At 45.1% G+C, this 18,973-nt stretch overlaps 1 pseudogene; it reads left to right on the plus strand.

Moving 5' to 3' along the window:
- The first annotated feature begins 7,627 nt into the window (after positions 1 to 7,627).
- LOC101581642 overlaps positions 7,628 to 18,973 on the plus strand; it is a 61,283-nt pseudogene continuing 49,937 nt past the window's right edge.

An 18,973-nucleotide genomic window follows, 5' to 3' on the forward strand; every position in this document is an offset into this window, starting at 1 on the left:
AAGCCAGCTTGGGGATGAAGTTTTAGGAATGATCCCTGCCAGCCTGCTGGTATAATGAAGTTAGTTGCCTTTCAACTGCTTGATGCACACAGTCTTCTATTTGGCCTCTTTACAGGTTCCACAGAATTTTGACAGACGTAGCAGCAAACAATCAAATAAAGAAGGGTACACAAAAATTATAATAAGGGCTTAAATAAAAAGGATATTATAGTAAAAGGCATAATGCTATGGAACCACTTCAAACGCCTCAAATATCACCCTATCTTTGGACATACTTATCTCATCATTCTTAGCAAAGAGTCTTTTTCTTGAGACAGAGTCTCGTTATTTAGAGTGGGCTGGCCTTGATCTCACTATATAACCCTAGCTTGACTTGAACTCTTGGTAATCCTCATGCCTCAGCCTTAGGAGTGCAGAGATTACAGGTTTATTTCAATATGCCTGGTTTAGCAGGCTGTTTTTACTATAAAGTTTCTTTAAAACATTCAGCGGGCACATACTGTAATCTCAGGTCCAGAGGCTGAGGCAGGAGGATAATGAATTCCAGTCAGCAGTTTAGTGAGACTCTCTCGAAATATTACAAAATACAGTTCAGGCTATAACTCAGGATGAGAGCCTTGTGTTCAATTCCTGTGATCGGGAGATTTCTAAAAGAGGGAAAGTAGGCAAAATCCAGTGTTTCTTCCTGTCCTAATTCTCAAACATGTGTGGGCTCAACATATCTCCTGCACAGTCTAGGAAATGAATGCTGTTGAATACTTGGGACAATACTCTGTGCATTGTCAAACTTTTGGTGTTTATTTGGGGACTTCTGTGACCCTACAGAATTCATATTAACCTCACCAGACAACAAAACAAAATAGAAACATAAAATCAACCACAAAACTCAGCCTCCCCCTCCCCTTTCAGCAATAGAGTTGTCTGGGTCTCCAGTAGCTACAGAGGGTTGCAGGTGAAGTGAAGGTCCCTGAAGCTAATACCCAGGATGCCCTCAGAACAGAGTTGGGGGCCTCTGCCACCCAAACCCTGGCAAGATGACTGAGTGTGTGTGTGTGTGTGTGTGTGTGTGTGTGTGTGTGTATGATTTTGTGTGTATGGACATAGAGCATTGTCGTCCTCAGAGCACACAAGTTGGGGCCTTGGATTCTGCTCCAGAGGGAGAGGCCCATCACACAGGCCGTAAACCACCTACAGGATCCTGTGTGTTCTGGGTAAAGATCGAGGAAACTCCCCAATGTGACTGAGCCTGCTCAAGTTCAGGTCATATCCATGACATTGCCTGCCCTTCCTTCCTCACGTGTTTGATTTTTTTTTCAAGAGAGCGCATGTGGATCTCCCAGTGTAGCTTCACTTTCTGGCCTCAAACCATCAGCAATCCTCCTGCTTCAGCCTTGTAATGCTGGGATTACAGGCATGTCCCACTAATCCCAGTGAGTCATTTTCACACCCTGCTACCACCTTGGCCTTCTCACGGCTCAGCTCTAATCTGATCCATTTACACCTTGATTCAGGGCAGGGAGGGTGGCGAGGTACAAGGACCTCTCATTGAATCAACTTAGCCCAAGCCCCGCCCAGAATGGGGTGGGGCATGGCTCTTAATATACTGGAACCTTCCTGGGCTGGGGTCCACTCAGCCCTGGGCTTGAAGTAGACATCTTACAGTGAATTTTCAGCTGCTGTTTTCCAAACCTCAACCGTTCCAGGGACGTGGTTGGAGAGAACAATTCTAGGTAAGCCAAGTGGGTGAGTAGCGGGTGAAAGTACCTTCAGTGTGGTGGGAAGTGTAGGGCTGGGTTTCCTTTTGTAAGGAGGGAGCAGGGACGGTGCATCACAGGCCCCAGCTTGGGGTCACCAGCTGTGTGCTCCCTGACTTGACTCTCCCTCCATCTAGTCCACCGCCCTCTCCATTCCACCCCACCTTACTTTCTCACTGGAGGTGGTCAGGAGGCAGATAGGTAAACTCCCTGCATCCCTACCTTTGAAGATCTCTCTGTGGACCTATCCCTTCAGCAGAGAGCTTATCCTGGCCTCTAAGGAGCTCAGCTCAGCATCCGGGACGCTTCCGCCCTCTCTTCCCACTCTCCAGGTCTGTGTTAATCTCAGTTCTGACAGATTCTGCCCTTGGAGAATTTTGTGTCCATGCCAACTCCAGGGATCCTGACAGCTTCTCTACGTGATCCAAGTTTGTGGAACTTAAGGAGGGAATTTGAAAAGTAGAATCAATCGGCTGATTTTCCCAATTGTGGTAGAGACACTGTAAGCTCATGGAAATCGCCCATTGAATTATGGGTGTTTTTCTGGAGGAACATTCTGACTCTCTCTGTACTGGGAATCCTGCTACACCTCTAACCCTGTTTAAAATTTTATTTTAACAGGGTCTTGATAAATTGCTAAATTGTTGGTGGAACTCAGGGTTGCACTCCTCCTGCCTCAGCCTACTAATACTGCTGGGATTACTGATGGAGCCACTGTGTTCAGCTGGTAACTTTCTCCTTTTAAAAAAATTTTACTTATTCATTCATTTGATGCTTGGTATTGGGTGGAACAAGCAAGCAGTCAGAAGCAGAAACAGCCTGTCCCATGCTCTTACTAAGCTGGGAGAGTTGCAATGGCATATCGAATGCATGTTCTAATTGGGGCAGTTCTCTGTTTCTGATGGGTTTACGGGAAGGTCACTGTAGTGGTAAACCGAGGAGACTCTGTAGTGACCAACACTAATTTATTCTGTGACTTGTCGGCTGTGATGTTGAGTTTCTTACTTGTAAACTGGTAAGCACTTTGTATATTAGATATATTATTAGCTCCTGTCAGCCATATGTTATAAATATCCCCCAGCCTCATTTGGTTGTTTCTCTTGATTTCAAATATTGTCATGTCAGATTTTTATTCTTTTCACTAGATGTTTTGTTTTTAAATAATCAATTTTGTCTTTCTAGAGTTTTGATCTTAACATCATGCACAAATAGCCTTCTCTCTCACAATCTTTTTTTTTTAAAGTACCTAGCAATTTTTGTACAGTCATGTGTTAATCTTACAAGGGATCCTCCTATCCTGGCTACAAGTGTTCCCCTGGCCCCTGGGCACCTGGACAATTGATTCCTTCTTATACCACATCTCCCATTTTACTAGATACGATTAGTGTTTAGGCCGTTCAGAACACTCAATAACATCTCAGGAGACCTGTGGGGTGAGACCAGGGATTGTGTGGAGAAGGACCTCGATCAGGATACACTGCTGCACACTCTTCCTAACTGTATGTCTGCCAGCCAGAACAGTCTATTGTCCTGATCAACCCCTCACTAGCTCTATATTCGCTAACTCCAATGTGTGTTCTGTACGGACTACCTACCACGCACCATAGATTATCTTATTTGAACTTAAACATGCTCATGACATTTACACTGGCTAATGAATGGGCAATTTTGTTTTGTCTTATTGAGACAGAGTGTTGCTATGTACTTCAGGCTTCCCTTGAACTCACTTTGTAGCCCCACCTGGACTTGACATAGCAGCAATATTCCTGCCTCATCCTCCAGAGTGCTAGTGTTACAGTGTGTACCACAATGCCTGTCTCCATTCAGATTTTTAATTGTTTGTTCGTTTATAGGACTTGAGTATTGGACTGAAGGTGGTAGGACAGGCCTGGAAGGCCTTTCTGTTATGGTAAGGGAAAGCCTATTTGCTTTTCTGGCTTTGCTGGTACCTGTGTGGATTTGAGCCATGTAGACTGTGTTGTTTTCATTTTTTGATGAGATGGTGGGAGGAAGGAATCAGGGCACAGATGTGCTGGGCACACGCTGCCCCTGAGCTCCACTCCCAGCCCAGATTTAGGGCTCAAGGTTTTCTCCTTTCTTAGCAGAACTCCAAAGAGTTGGCCATCCCTATTTCTGTGTCTGTGTTCTTTGTGATCTGCAGAGGAGATGGAGAAGGATCTAATGCACATTTGTTGTGCTGTTCCAAGAAAATGCTTCACACGGCTGCCACACACTGCACTGCCTAGAGCCACTGGCTTTCCATGAACGCAAGTCCTCACCCTCATCTTCTTTCTGACAGGCGGTGAACTTGCTTAGTCCCCTCGCTGCCCCTCTAACCAACTCTCTGCCCATCCCACAGACACCAAGGATGTGTCCAAGGATGCCATGAGACCTGGAAGTTTCTACAGCATGGAGATGGGGATGAGCACCTCTAAGAAAGGAAAGGCAAAGACGAACTTCCACAAGCCCTGGAATTATCCCAGCCTCCACGCTGGTCTCCACTCTGTACAGAGCCACTGCACCAGACCCACCTTGTGGCCTGTCGTACTGTGTCCCCAATCCCTCTATTCCTTCTGGAGACCCACACAACAGGACCACCTCAACTCTTGTTCCCACATGTGGATGTCCTCTGGTCCTTCTGTCTGGACTGAGTGTCCAGTGCTGGCAACCCCAAATCCTGTAGGATGCAGGAGTGCTTCTAGCTTTGATCTCCACACAGCCAGCCAGCACTCGACTGCCCTAGACCCCAGTGTACTTCCTCAATTCAGATCCTCATGCCCAGCCTCTCCACCCCCTCCCATGCTGGCTGGCGACACTCCCAGCCACTATCCTCACCTGGAGCCCCAGCCTCTAGCTAGCTCATACCTCTGGGATATAGTGGGGAACCCAATCCTAGGGTTTCCATACTGGAGGAGGCACAGAACTTCCTCCATGGTTCAGGCCTCCAGGTCCAGCACATTTGTGCTGCCATTCAGCAGCTCTCAAGTGGGACCATCTGCCCAGTCCCACATCTCAGACGCTGAGCCTGAATCCCCAATCTCAGACCCTGAGCCTGATTCCCCCTTCTCAGAGTCAGAGACCGAGTCTTCCATCCCAGACCCTGATCCTGAGTCCCCAGTCACAGATTCTGAGCCTGACTCCCCTATCTCAGACTCTGAGCCTGAATCCCCCATCTTAGACCCTGAGCCCGAGTCACCCTTCTCATACTCAGAGACCGAGTCTCCCATCCCAGACCCTGATCCTGAGTCCCCCATTTCAGACTCTGAGCCTGAATCCACCATCTCAGACCCTGAGCCTCTGTCCCCCTTCTCAGACCCTGATCCTCTGTCCCCCATCTCAGACCCTGAGCCTGTGTCCCCCTTCTCAGTGTTGGAGACCGAGTCTCCCATCCCAAACCCTGATCCTGCGTCCCCAATCCCAGACCCTGATCCTGAGTCCCCCATGTCAGACTCTGAGCCTGAATCCCCCATCTCAGATCCTGAGCCTCTGTCCCACTTCTCAGACCCTGAGCCTGAGTCTCCCACCTCCACTCCACCACACCCCCTGCCCCAGTTCCTCATTGCAGACCTGGATCCTCAGCCCCCCAGCTCACCTCCACCTTGCTGCAGGGCCCTCTGCTGCCTCTTCCAGCCCTAGTCACTGTTGCCTTAAGTCTGCCATCGAGATGTGCACAGTGTGATATGCTTACACTGTCCAGCCCACAGTCCCCCAAATTTCTCCACCTTCATTCTTCCCTTGTGCCTTTCAGCCCCCATGGACACCCTTTGAAGCCCCTGACTGGCTAGCATGCTAGTGCCCTCAGACACGCTACTCCCAACACAGAGAAGTGAGATTTATGTACTTATAGTTTGAAGTTATATAAGTGATGGGCTACAGAAACTGTTTCTTTGCTCTTGATTGGTCAATAAACGTTTAAAGTTCATAAATGTTTACATTTGATTGGTTTTGCCTCCGTCAGAATGGGTCTCCAGGTTGGGCACCTGTCTACCAGCCCCTGCTCTGCTGCAGCCCAGCCACCCTGGAAGGTCCTGAGTCCTACAGGTGACACCCACCCTAGCACATGAACCTGGAAAACCCAGACCTCACACTGTGGGTGCTGCCTCTAGGACTATGGAGCCTCTTTAGTTCAGTGGGTCCACCAACTCCTGTCCCTAACACTTGTGCCCCTCATAGATCATGGTCTTTAATCTTTATTTCACCTACTGTCTTGTAATTGACAGGATATGCACATCTTCTTGCAAAACTACGCACTGAGGATTTCTTTCATATCTGGAGGTGGATCCCAACGCCTTTACCCTGGACATTTTAGATTTTTAATGTTGAGACAGGGTCCTGCTGAGTACACAGGTTGAACTTGAATTTATAATCCAATTAAAGAAATCATATACACTACAAATTATGTTTCTTCTTAGTTTTCCTGTTAATATACTTTAAAGCTGGGCTTCCCTGAATGTGTTATAGTGCATTTCATTTATGTTTATAAATTTAGTAACAAAACATTTCCTACTGTTTCCTACTGTTTTTGTTACCTGCAGTATCATGCTTTTCTTCCCTACTCTTGTCAATATTAAAAGAAGACAAGCTTACCATATGGGATCAAGCTTACCAAGCTTACAGTTGTGATCTTGGGCAGAGGCCCAGGTGCTTAAGACTTGGTCCCACACATGGGCCTCTTTGTAGGTGTTGGAGCCTTTAAGAGATGGAGCCTTTGGGAGAAAGAGAGGTCATTGGGCGTTGGCCCTCTGGGACCCCATCCTCCTCTTCCTTTTACTTCCTGACCATAGCTTCCCTGCAATGATGTGCCATCATTAGCCTAAAGCAAAGGAGATGACCTATCATAGACTGCAAATGCTCAAAACTGAGCTAAAATAACCCTTTCCATTTAATAAGTTGATTTAGCTCAGGTATTTGTTAATAACAAGAAGCTCAGCAGCATGCTACGGATTTTTTTTTGTTTGTTTTGTTTTGGATAGTACTTTTAATTTGTTGCTTGTGTTTTTTGTATCCCCTCCCCATAACTTCTTTATTTATTGTGAGTTTATTGTTCAATTAGTACCTTCTAAATGATGACATAGGGGAATTCACTTTACTCTAAATTCCCATTATCAAATTTAATTCTATGAAATTCCCTCTAAACAGAACACTTGAAATAAATCCTGCTGTTATGATAAATGCCCTTTTTATCTTTTATCTTTAAAAAACCACTATTAAAGAGTAGATCATGTAAATTTTCTAATTGTCTTTGGTCAAACAAACCATAATCATCTTGGTAGTTTAAAGTGTCTCATAGATTTCTACCTAAAACATTACCAACACTATTTTAATTATTACTCATTCATAATGGGTACAAGAAGAAATGAAAACCTGTTTATATGTCGGAGATAGAACACTAACATGCAGGGGCTGGAGAGATGGCTCAGTGGTCTAAAGCACCTACGTGGAACAAGCTTGCCAAAGCACAGGGACCGAAGTTCGATCCCCCAGCACCACATGCCAAGCAGTCCCGCCCCTTGGTGGGCTGAGCTGGCCACACACACAATAAATAAATGTATAAATAAATAATTATAAAAAAATATTAAAAAAAGAACACTAACATGCAAACCATTTACTTTCAGTATCCATACGCTAATAACATGTATATTAAGCTAAAACCACAGTTTAATGAAGAAGTGCTTCGAGCTAAACTTAAATCTGTCCTGTAGTTTCTTCCACTGACTGCAAGACAGATCATTAAAAATACATTTTGAAGGGAATACACAAATCGCCAAGTTTCTTGATGCCATTTTGAAATTTGAAATATCTGATCTGTTAGAAGGTTGAACTAACTATTAAGAAACTCTGTGGATGTCTGCATAAGCTAGATCTGAAGGGAGATGGGAAACCCAGATGTGGTGGGTCTCCTGGAAGCTCCCAGGCATGGTACAGAAGCCGAGGAGCTTCAGGCCACGCAGGTCCTCAGAAGGCATATCTGGAATCAGGGGAGCCAGTTAGGTAGGAGGGATATCTTAAGTCTCACTTGAAGAAAGGGACCCTGTGGGGAAGACGGGCTAGCTCTCTTGCTCAGGAGGTCCTTGACCTGTGTGGCGATTCCTTCTCGGAGCATGGAGACCTCAAGCTTCAGCAATTCATTGTTCTCTCCTAGGCTCTGAGTTTTGCATGCATCTCTGTCTACGGTGGCGTCTAAATTTGATTCAGATTCTCTATGTGCTATTAACCCAGCCTGAGACTTCCTGTGAAGTCATGCTCTGGGATCAGGGCAGTGAAGTTTATGCAAAACACTGTTCCTAGTTTATACAGATTGTAAAAGTCTGAGGATATCTAAGTAGCAGATAGAAGCACTTATGGTCCCTACAGGTCATGAAGAAGGGTAAAGCAGGGGCTCAGACCGTTGGGCTGCTGGGATGTCACCTTCTACAGTGTCTGAACAGCCACTCCTAATCACACTGATTAGCCCCTCAGTGTTGCTGAAATCCACACAGTGTGGGCTCTGCCATCTCATGAAAGCACAGAGATCTCAACCTCCTTCCAACTGGACAGAACCTGCAGAACTGTACAGTGGGGCCTTCCATTTTCTTTCCAGCTTTGAGCTCTTATTGAACTTACCTTTTTACTTGAAGAATTTCAATCATAAGTCATAAGGGAAAGAATAAACATCCTTCTATTCTCCTGTCTAGGTAGAAGCATTATTTTCCATACTCATCTTGCCTACTTATATATTCATACACCCAGATATACTTACAAATGAGACTGCACATATGGATTATTTATCTATCTGTCACCTAACCATCAGTCCATTGCACCATTTCAGAGTAAAGGGTGTGTGACTCACTCTTCATCCTAAAACTCTAAAACCTGAGGGTGTTCTTCTGCATTACTATATGTCATGATCACATGTAACAAAATTAATAGTATTCTACAACCTAGTTATTCAGAACATATAGGCAGGTGTCCCCTTGCCCAATCACAATTGCCATTCCAGGGAGCCCAGGGGAAGCGCCAGCAAGCAGGTCCAGGGATAGAACCCACAACACTTGAACCTGCTTGCAGGTACTTTAAACTGCTGAGCTATTTGTCCATCCCTCTTTTGTATATGTTTTGAAAATTTATTCTGCTACCTCTCAAGTTTAGATATGATATCATTTCATTAATTTTTTCTGACAAATTTATTGAGAAATAAATAGCAATCAGTTTCAAATCAAATTGTTAGGACAGTTCCAATAATTAACACATTGCTTGCTGCCATCCTAGTGGTTATTTGTTATACAAGATGCAGACAAGATATCTTGTTTACAAACAGTAGTAGAACAAATCCCTCTATTCCTTGAATTAAGAGAATGTAGCTATATATCTATCCTAACCATTTGGAGTACACAGATACAAAATATTCATTCGTCTGTATGCCTGTTTTTGTTTAATTCCATCAGTTAAATATTATAGGTGTGTGAACTCAGCCAAATATTCCAAAGTACTTCAGCAGTCCATAGTAGTATTGGGTTTTCCACTTGACTGGCAATGTCAGAAGATGTTGACCTGAGTCCCCCAGAGCTCAACATAACAACATGGCTTTACTTTGTACACTTTGTTTTTATACTTTTCTGCTGGATGATTAAGACCAAGATAAAGCAAGACAAAGGTACCACGAACTGTAGCTTTTTTGTCTGATAAGGTCAGTCAAATCCCCTCAGGATTTATCCTGAGACCCTGTTCCTCAGTTTGTAGATCCATTTTCAGTGTCAGCCATGTGGATGAGTCACAGCAATTGCTTGTCCAATTTGATCTCTCAAAGCTGGATAGAATGTTTTCTCTCCATGTGACTCTCCTTAGGCACACTCTGCATCATCAATCACTTTCCTCTTTGGGCCAATAATCTCCTTCATCAGAAAATTTAGGACAAAACTGAGTTACATGATGTTACAGTACAAGTTCTCATATGCCCAAATTGATCTTGGAAGACTAGGGCCAAAATGTTAGCTTTCCTTTGGGCCCTCCTTTTTCTCTAATTTTGGAATGCAAACTTAGGTTGTTAACCCTCCAGAAGAGAAGTTTATTATGATTGCCATACAACCTAGGCTGTTGAGCTTAACCTCACTATCTGTCTGAATATCAAACATCATAGGCATAACATAGAACAGGTATTTTTCATAAATTATTGATACGTTGAACTTTAAGTCCCTACAGAATGTGACAAAAATTAAAATATATTTAAAAAACATGAATAAAGAATTATATATGCTTACACATAAGTCCAGAAATCTAACTATATACAACATTGTTGCAGGACAGTCCCACAACACTCCTTTTCCTGTCTCTTGTCTTCATTCACCACTCCCTTCCTTTTTAAACAAACACCTACCCGAGAGACAGCACAGAAGCATCAGGCTTGTCATGACAAGCAGCCCGTATTCAGCAGAGCAGAATGCCAGGCACTCCAAGCATGAAAATACTATTAGAAATTATCATCTTCAGTGCAGTTGCTTAGTTCACAGGTGTCAATATATATAGTTAGTCAGGGTGAGAATCCTTAACTGCTAGATTCGAAAATCTTAAGATTCTCTGTATCATTGCCTTACCCGTTTTGTACATATAATTTATGGATTAACTCTGTCATGTATCCTAGCTCTTCTCCTTGCTCTCTCTTCATTGTCTAATCCTGAAGTTCTTGCTTTCATTTAATGGTACTACACCTTTCCATTTGTACTACTTCCTTTGATTATTATACTAGGGAAACTATAGAATATTTACACAGGTGTGTCTAGTTTATTTCATTTATGAGTGTTTGGACAGGATGTCCTGTCTGCTTCTTATGCTGTGAATGACTGCTGAGAAGGTAACAATGTGCAAAGTATTTACTATTGAAAATGTCCTATTGATCACCTTGGAAACTTTATCATTGATGTATGCTTCTCAATAAAATAAATAAAATAATTTTACTTATGTGTATATCTTCAAGTGGCATCCACTTAAATATAAAGGCTTCAAGTGTATCATTCTTTATAGCTCAGTAATACTCCAGTGTATAAAAATATCACATCTTTGTCATCCATTCCTCAGGTGAAAAATATTTACTTATTTTAGAAAAGGAATTGATACAGTTTCAGAAGATGAACATGACAGGTATTCAAGCATGTTTTTTGAATTGCACTTTGCTGTCCTTTTTGTAGTTGCTTAGATCCCTGATATCAGTCAAGAGCTAGTCAAGCTGAAAATTCTACACATTAACTGCTATTTTCAAAAAACTGATGGAAATTCTTAGGATTACCTCCTTACTTTTGTTAGCATGTTCTCGGGATGAACAGATGCCCTCCCCAGTGCTCAAAACACTGTAGATGTAGTTACCGAGGTTTTCATGCAGGATATTATCCCCATAATTGAGCTGTCCAGATTATCCACTCAGACAATGGCCCAACATTATGTCCCAAATCTCTTAACAGGTTGTTTCTAGTGTCGACATCACTGGGCATCTATACATAATTTTTCGCCCACAGTCCTCTGGGAAAGTAGAAAAGGCAAATGTGCCTTTAAGGGCCCACCTCACAAAACTTATCCTGGAGCTGCATGTGCCTCAGTCTCAGCTCCTTCCCTTCTCTCTAACTGCACTCAGGACACTCCCTAGGGCACCCACATTCCTAAGCCCCTAGAACACAAATATCAAAAACAAAAATGTAAATATTCATCCCTTTCACCAAGGTCAAGGTGAAATGACACATTCAGATCATAGATCCCTTCTTCCTTCCCCTCCTTTGTCCTTTAAACTTGATAATATATATAAGCATAAAATACTGTCTTTGTAACTGTTTTTCAAAGTTTCTTCAATCTCCAATGTGAGCCTTCACTAGAGATGAACACCTAGCTGGGACTACTGGCACTAGCTTCCATATGAGGGTGAATTGTCATCCAGGCAACTCTCCCTTCCCCAAGATGATGTCCCTGTTCAGCAAGAAGCAGTCTAACAAATATTCTGCCCCTTGCATCACAACCAAACAAATTTAATGATGGGTTCTAGCCCTAGTTTGAAGTGCTGAATCACTAGGATGTTCATCTAATATGGCTGAAGCCCTTCACAGAGCAGCTGATCTTCCCAGGGACCACCTCCCCTTTCTTCTCCAACCCAGCCCAGGGTGCAATGTCCTTTCACCTTCAGCTCCTCCAACCTTTCTAAGCAACCTCCTCAATGTCTTCCCCCAGAAAAGACTATTAATACCTCAACTTCTTTGTCTCAGGTCAGAGGATCTATCTGCCGCATCTGGCCTCAATCTTCTCCATGTCTTTGGAGTAGACAAAGGCTACTTTTATCTTTCCTGTCTCTTTACTGTGCTGCTGAAATCCCTGTGAGCCACTGACTTGAATACTTTTTTCATTGTCAACATGACTACAAAGTGTGCCCTGAACAGTGCTTTGGTTTTCTTCAATTTGGAGCATTCTATATTATCCTCTTCGTGCTATCCAAATGTTTTCCAACATTTTGTGATTTCTTTTTTGATTCATGCATTGTTTACAATTTGTTTGTTTATTGGCACAGACTGTAAGTATACAATTCAGTCTGCCCTTGAACTCACTTTGTAGCCCCGGCTGTTCCGAACTCTTAGCAATCCTCCTGCGTCTGGCACTGAAGTGCTGAGACTGCAGGTGTGCACCACCAAGCCCAGCCTGCTTCATTTACATAGTCACTCTATTGCTCTCAGGTAGAGTCTCAGTATGTAAACCAGTTAAGAATTTGGTCCACTATAAAAACATATATAAAACCCAAAAGTTCAGACTGCATGGCACATCCAGCCAAGCCCCCAATGGAAGCTGAGATTGTGAGCTAGAGAAGGCCACACCAACCCCACAGTGCCCACCTAAGACCTTGTGGGGGAGCTGGAGAAAGCATGCTCATCTTGTTCAGGCCCCTGGGTCATTCCGATTCTCCACACTGACTCCACTTCTCTGGATTTCTCCCAGCATGTGGGTACAGTGATACAGGGGAGGCCATGATGCAGTTGACTGCCTCTCACTGTTAATGGTGCCCACAGCCGAGAAGGGACCTCACCAACACATAACCGGGGGAGCTCCTGTGAATGTACAGCAATCCTTGCCTGGCACCATTTTCAGTTCAGGCACAGAAAAAACAATACAAAACAAAGAGAGGTCTGGTGCAGGCTGACTTGGTGGATGGCAACATCCTAACCCTAAGGAGAAGGGCACCAATCTGGGACTGAGGACACCTGGGTTGAAGGAGGCACAGTGATCAACCTGTTGGCACAGAGGATCCGAAGGGACCGAGACCATGCCAGCCATGTGGCACTTCTCCAGCTTTTCTCCAAGCCCATATGAGCCCTGGAGAGCCTGTGCACAGTATGAGCTGCGCAGGTCTACAACACCAAGCACATCACCAATGCTGGGGAACTTAAGCCACTGAAGAGATAGCACTGGGCATGGGACAGGGCTCCAACCCAGGACTCAGTGACACAATTGCTCCCTCAGGAAAGCTTAAACAGCTCGAAGCAATAGGCAGAGATAGACTTGGAGTCCAGGAGCTGGAAGGAGGGAGTCCTGCTGGGCTGATGCTCCCAGACCACAGGGAGCCATGGAGCCCCTCTCAGGCTGGAGAATGATGTCTACAACGCGAGACCAGCCACCCCGCTCTGGGAGAGCAGAAATGTAAAGCACCGAGTCTAAGTAACATCTTTGAATCCTGGTCATGATGAGCAGTGCCCTTGTCCCCACCCCATAAACACACGCACACACACACAGACACACACAGACACACACAGACAAACACACACACACACACACACACACACACACACACACACACAGAGCTCTTGATGTCTTCACAGGATAGGTGCCTAGGCCGCCACCTAGTGGATCTGTCTTGTACTAACAACTCTTTCTCAATTCTCAAGATTCAGCCTGGCCTCTTAGCCCAGTGTGTAACTCACTAGCAAAGGACAGCGATGTCCCAGCCTGGCAGCTGTTGGGCCTGCAATGAGCGCCTAGAACCTGTACAGCATTTGAAGTCCCCGGAGACCCTAGGAGGAGCATACAGGGTGTGTGCTTTGGCCCAGGAAGGTGCCTTTTCAGAAGTCTACCCTCAGCATAATGGCCACTTTGTAAGTGCTCGCCCTGCTCCAGCCTTCTCTCCTTGAGAGCTGCAGGAAGTCAGGCTCGAGCTCTGTGACCCTAGCGCTGCACAGAGACGCATTCTGGGCCCAATGAGACCATCTCTCCTGAGACTGTGATGGCTCACTGTGATGGCCTGGCCTCCTGACCTAAGGACATTTGGAGGTGCGGAGGGTGGCCTGTTGGGTGCACTTGCCTCCCCCAAAGTAAGAGTACAAAACTAGGAGCAAGCCCCACATGTGCTGCACCTCATTTTGCTCTCAGATGCCCACCCTGCCTATCTTCCCGGCTTAGGGCCACGTAGGGCCTTCCATACTCTGACACTCTTTAGCAAGAGTCAGGAGCCAGAGCACCAGATGCCTGGACTTCAGTGCGGTATTTTCAGACAATGTGTGTGTCTAAGAAAGAGCTGTTCTTGGGATTTTTGCTTTTTGCAATAGGTAAAGGTCATTTACTTCTCCAACTGTAGTGTTTTCAGTTGCAATGCCCCTGACCCTGTCAGTGGAGACAAATGTAACTGAAGATTAAGGAAATAAATAACCCCTGGACAACAGTCTCTTTGCCCAAAGCAACACATTGACAAATGACTCACTACTGCTAATGGCTGGCACAGAGTTAACCTTTTCATCGCTGCCATGGTATATATTGTACCATGCCCAGCATGGTGATTCTGGGGCAGTCCCAGGGTTGGAGAGCCAGATCTGTCCAACCTACTAGCCTCTTCTAAGGAATGGGGTGGGGACTTAGGGAACTCCAGTACAGCAGAACTTGAAGAAGTGACCTGAAGGACACACGTTAAGTTTTCAAAACATATGCCTCTGGATTGAATTTAAGTTGCCAAGTCCTTGCCTTCCCCAGCCCATGATCTAAATAGAGCATCCTCAGGGAAGTGAAGTGAAGGAGATGATTCCTCTGCCGTCCAGGGAGGTGTCAGAGCCACTGTCCCCTCTATGCCATTCACCTGCCCTCCCATGTGAGACTGCTGTTCATCTCAGTTTATAGGGCTGACCACAGGGGCTTGGGAAAGCCTTGAGATGATGCTTCTACGCCCTTATCAGGAGGTCCAGACTCCAGAAAACTTCTGAAGGATGCACAATGTGACGCATCTTCCTTTGATTGACAGCACTTGCTATCTGAGCCGTGTCTGCTGAGGGTAAGGACAAGTCAGAGACCATGTTGAAGAAGGGAGGACCATCCTGGGTGGACTGCACTGCAGCCTGTTTTCCAATCTCCTGTCCCAGCACAGAGAGCACTCAATGGAAGCGAGATGGGAGATTCTCACCCCAAGTGATAAGGAGTTCTGGGGTACTCACACATGGAGGGCACAGATGGAGGAAGAAGAATATGAGGGCCCAGCCCCGTGGCTTCTGTGATCCGCTGATGGGCCTGAGCTAGTCAGTGCAGGGAGTTGGGGAGGTCACAACAGCACCAGGAAGGTGATTTCAGCAGCCTTTGTCCTCATCCCTTTCCCCTCACACACAAAGAGACTCAGGGACCCTGATCCTTTTCTCCTTTTGCTTTCTAACCATGATCTGAGCAGCCCTGCCCTAAAGCTCTTCCCTCCATGTCCATCTGGCCCCTGTTTCAGGTGTCCAGAGATAGGACCATGCAACGTGGACCATGAGCTGCACAGCTGTATGTCAAACACAAGTTTTATAAGTCTATTCTCTTACATGACTTTGAGAGACTGAGCACAGGCACATTGACGCGTTGGCCCACGGCTGCACAGCACAGCACACCAGGGAGGCCGCCTAGGTCTTAGCTCCTACTGCTGGCGCTGAGCTCCCTGAAGACTGGGAATTGGCTGGTGAGTTCAGCCTCATGATCACCAAGTGGTAACAGTTATCAATGAAAGCCTGGGGCAGGCCCAAGACCCCCAGTTACCTGCAGGGCGGACAGCACACGAGGCCGCAGCAGCCATGAGGAGGACTGATCCGGCGGTGGGTTCTGGTGCAGCCGAGTGAAGTGCTCACAGCTATGGTGATTCTGCCAGGTGGCCTCTGCACAAGGGTGCAGGGAGCCCAAGCCCTGGCTCGGATGCCCAGGACCTTGAGGAGGACTTTGCAACCTCCAGTGGAGGTCACCTGTCTCAGTGGGGCACCCCCAACCACCCGCAATTCTAAAACTCCCCACCCTTAGCCTCCACATCCATCAAAGTCTGAGCCAAATGCACAGCCTGATACCCAGAGCTGGGTCAGAAGCGAGTGCTGACAGCGGGAAGGTGGGGCATCCCTCAGGTGTCCTGAGATGGCCTGAGCATGGAAGAAGCCTGAGGGTTTCCCCACAGTCACCTACGTGTGTGGCTTTGCGAGTTGTGTGCTCTCTAGAAAGGCGCAGGAAATAATTCCTCACAGGAATTGGTTCCCTAGCCAGAGAGAAAATCCAGGTTTCTTATCAGGAATTTGTATGTATGGAGGAGATATTGAACCTAACGCTTTTTTTTTTTCAGTACTGTGGATTGAACTCTGGACTTACACTTGCCAGGCAAGTGCTTATTCTACAGAGCTATCTCCTCTGGTACATATATACATATGCATATATATATATAATATATTCATATACATATATTATATGTATTAATTTTTTTTTCGGTGAAGAGATTTTGCATTGAGCCACATCCTCAGGCTTTTCAAAACAAATGTTAATTTCGGACTAGGTCTCTCTAAGTTGCAGAATGGGCTGAAGCATTTAATCCTCCTTCCTCAGCCTCCCAGATTGCTGGGAGTACTGTGCTGTACACTGCTACAGCCGGCTATTGTAAGGACCTTTGATAGGATCAAACTGCAACATATACGGGAGAGCCCTCCTTACTCCGCACAGGAAATCCCATGGGCATGAGTTCATCAACAGTGTCACATGTGAAGATTGTCACACTCCAAAGGACACACAAGGCCTGGGAATCGCAGCAGGCTGAAAGAGGAATTTGCAATGCCAAAACCACTAGCTTGATATACAGTTAGCACAGAGAATCGCTATAAAAAAGAAATCAGGTAAGCTTGAAACTCAGTGAAATAAACATACAGGTAAGTTTTTTATTTTTTAAAAAAAACAGTTTAAAATGAAGTCAATTAAAAGCTTAAAAACACACATAAAATGAACAGGTGATTCTAAAACAAGATCACATTTAGAAAAAAAATAAGTAAAAATTGAAATACTGAAAAAAATGCTACAGTAGCTCCCCCAGCCCGCCCGCCGAGTAGGAATTTCTGCTGAGTTCTGGGAACCCCCAGACCCCGTCCTAGCCCAGGTCCGATGAGTGTGCGGAGAGATTCCTGCTACCCTGCGCCCGCGGGACCAGGCCAAGCCCAGGCACTGAGTAGGCTGGACACACTCCCACACCCTTGGGCCATCCCCCACCACTCCGCAGTACCTCCCCCACCACGTCCGCCTAGTAGGAATTTCTGCCTCATCCCGGAACCCCCCAGATGCAGTCCTAGCCCAGGTCCAGTGAGTGTGTGGGAGAGCTTCCTCTTCCCGCTACTTTACCTTGCCCCCTACAGGCACAGCTCAGGTGTGGCATACACGCCTGGGGTGTTATCCTACAGCTGCCATCCCTGAAGAGATTGTTGAGGATAGAGCCACCCAGATAGTCCAGGAGCAGAACATCTTGCCACAGGGGCACAACAGGTTCACCTTCAAGGGCAGCAGCAGAAAGCAGGTGAGCACTGAAGCCAAACCCAAGCCAGAAGCAGCTGGATAAGTCCAAACTTTGTAGAGCTGCACCTGAACTTCACTACGCACGAAGGTTATAACTACAGCAAAGATCTACAACAAAGGTCAGAAGACAGTGCTACACAAAATGACGAGAAGGAACAAAATGCAACCTCAGAGTCAAAGCCCACCTGTAACAAGTGCAGAGGACACTAACACAGAGCAAATTGGAAATCACACAGCTGAAATCAATGAATCAACGGCTTCTGAAATAAAGAAACAGCTACAGAAAGACGTAGAAGACCTCAGATTCGAAATGAAAAAAGAAATCCCTGAATTAATAACATCTGCACTAAAGAATCAAATGCAGAAACATACAGAAGAAACCCAGTGCTCACCCACAACAAGTGTGGAGCATACCAGCTTGGCTCAAATGCATGAATTAATAGCGTTGATAGTAAATAAGCAACAGCAGAAAGATAGAGAGAAAATCAGAGCGCAATTCTTTTCAGAAATAAAAAAGAACTCTCAGAACTCATAGCAGATGAAGTAAAGAAGCAACTACAGAAACATAGGCAGGAAACCCAATCAGAAAAAAACATTGCAGCAAAACAATTTCTAAATGCTTCTAAAAAAGAAAGGGATAAAAAAGAGAGGAGATTAGAAAAATGACGGATTCCCTGAATGAGCAATACAGGAATGAAATAGATTGCATGAAGCAGAGTCAAAGAGATATAGAGGAATTTAATATCTTAATCACAAGCTTGCAAAACCGTTTAAGTGAAAGTGAAGACAGAGTTTCAGATGTTGAAGATGCTGGTGTAGCTTTTGAAAAGGTATGAAAGGTTCTGTTAAAAACAACAAGGATGCAGGAAAGAATAATCCATCACCTGCAAAATGATGCAAAGATGAATAATGTGAGACTAATAGGCATCAATGAGAAAGAAGGAGTCAACACAAATGACATTAAAAAAATATGGGCAGAATTAATAGCAGAAAAAATTCCAAATATGAGGAAACAATCTGACATTCAGGTAACTGAAGCATACAGAAAGCCAAGGAACCTCAAACCAATGAAAAACACAACGAGACATATAATAGTTAAGATCCCAGAAATTCAGCACAAGAATAATCTACTGAAAGCCGCTAGAGAAAAGAAGTGGATCACATTCAAAGGATAACCCATCAGAATTATGGCCTACTTCTCTTCACAAACCATGAAGGCAAGAAGAGCATGAAGCAGAGTACTTCAGGTTCTCTATGAAAACAATTTCCAGCCCAGACTACTATACCCTGCAAAACTCTCTTTCAAGTTTGATGGAGAAGTGAAATACTTCCATGACAAAGAACAGCTAAAAAATTTCGCGATGGCAAAACCAACCTTACACAGGATACTGAAAGATGTTCTAGAGAGGGACCAAAATGATCAGAACTCCACGAATGAGATCGGAAGCAACCAACTAAAT

This window comes from Octodon degus, unplaced genomic scaffold (assembly GCF_000260255.1).
Source record: "Octodon degus isolate 3935 unplaced genomic scaffold, OctDeg1.0 scaffold00037, whole genome shotgun sequence".
Classification (NCBI taxonomy): domain Eukaryota; kingdom Metazoa; phylum Chordata; class Mammalia; order Rodentia; family Octodontidae; genus Octodon; species Octodon degus.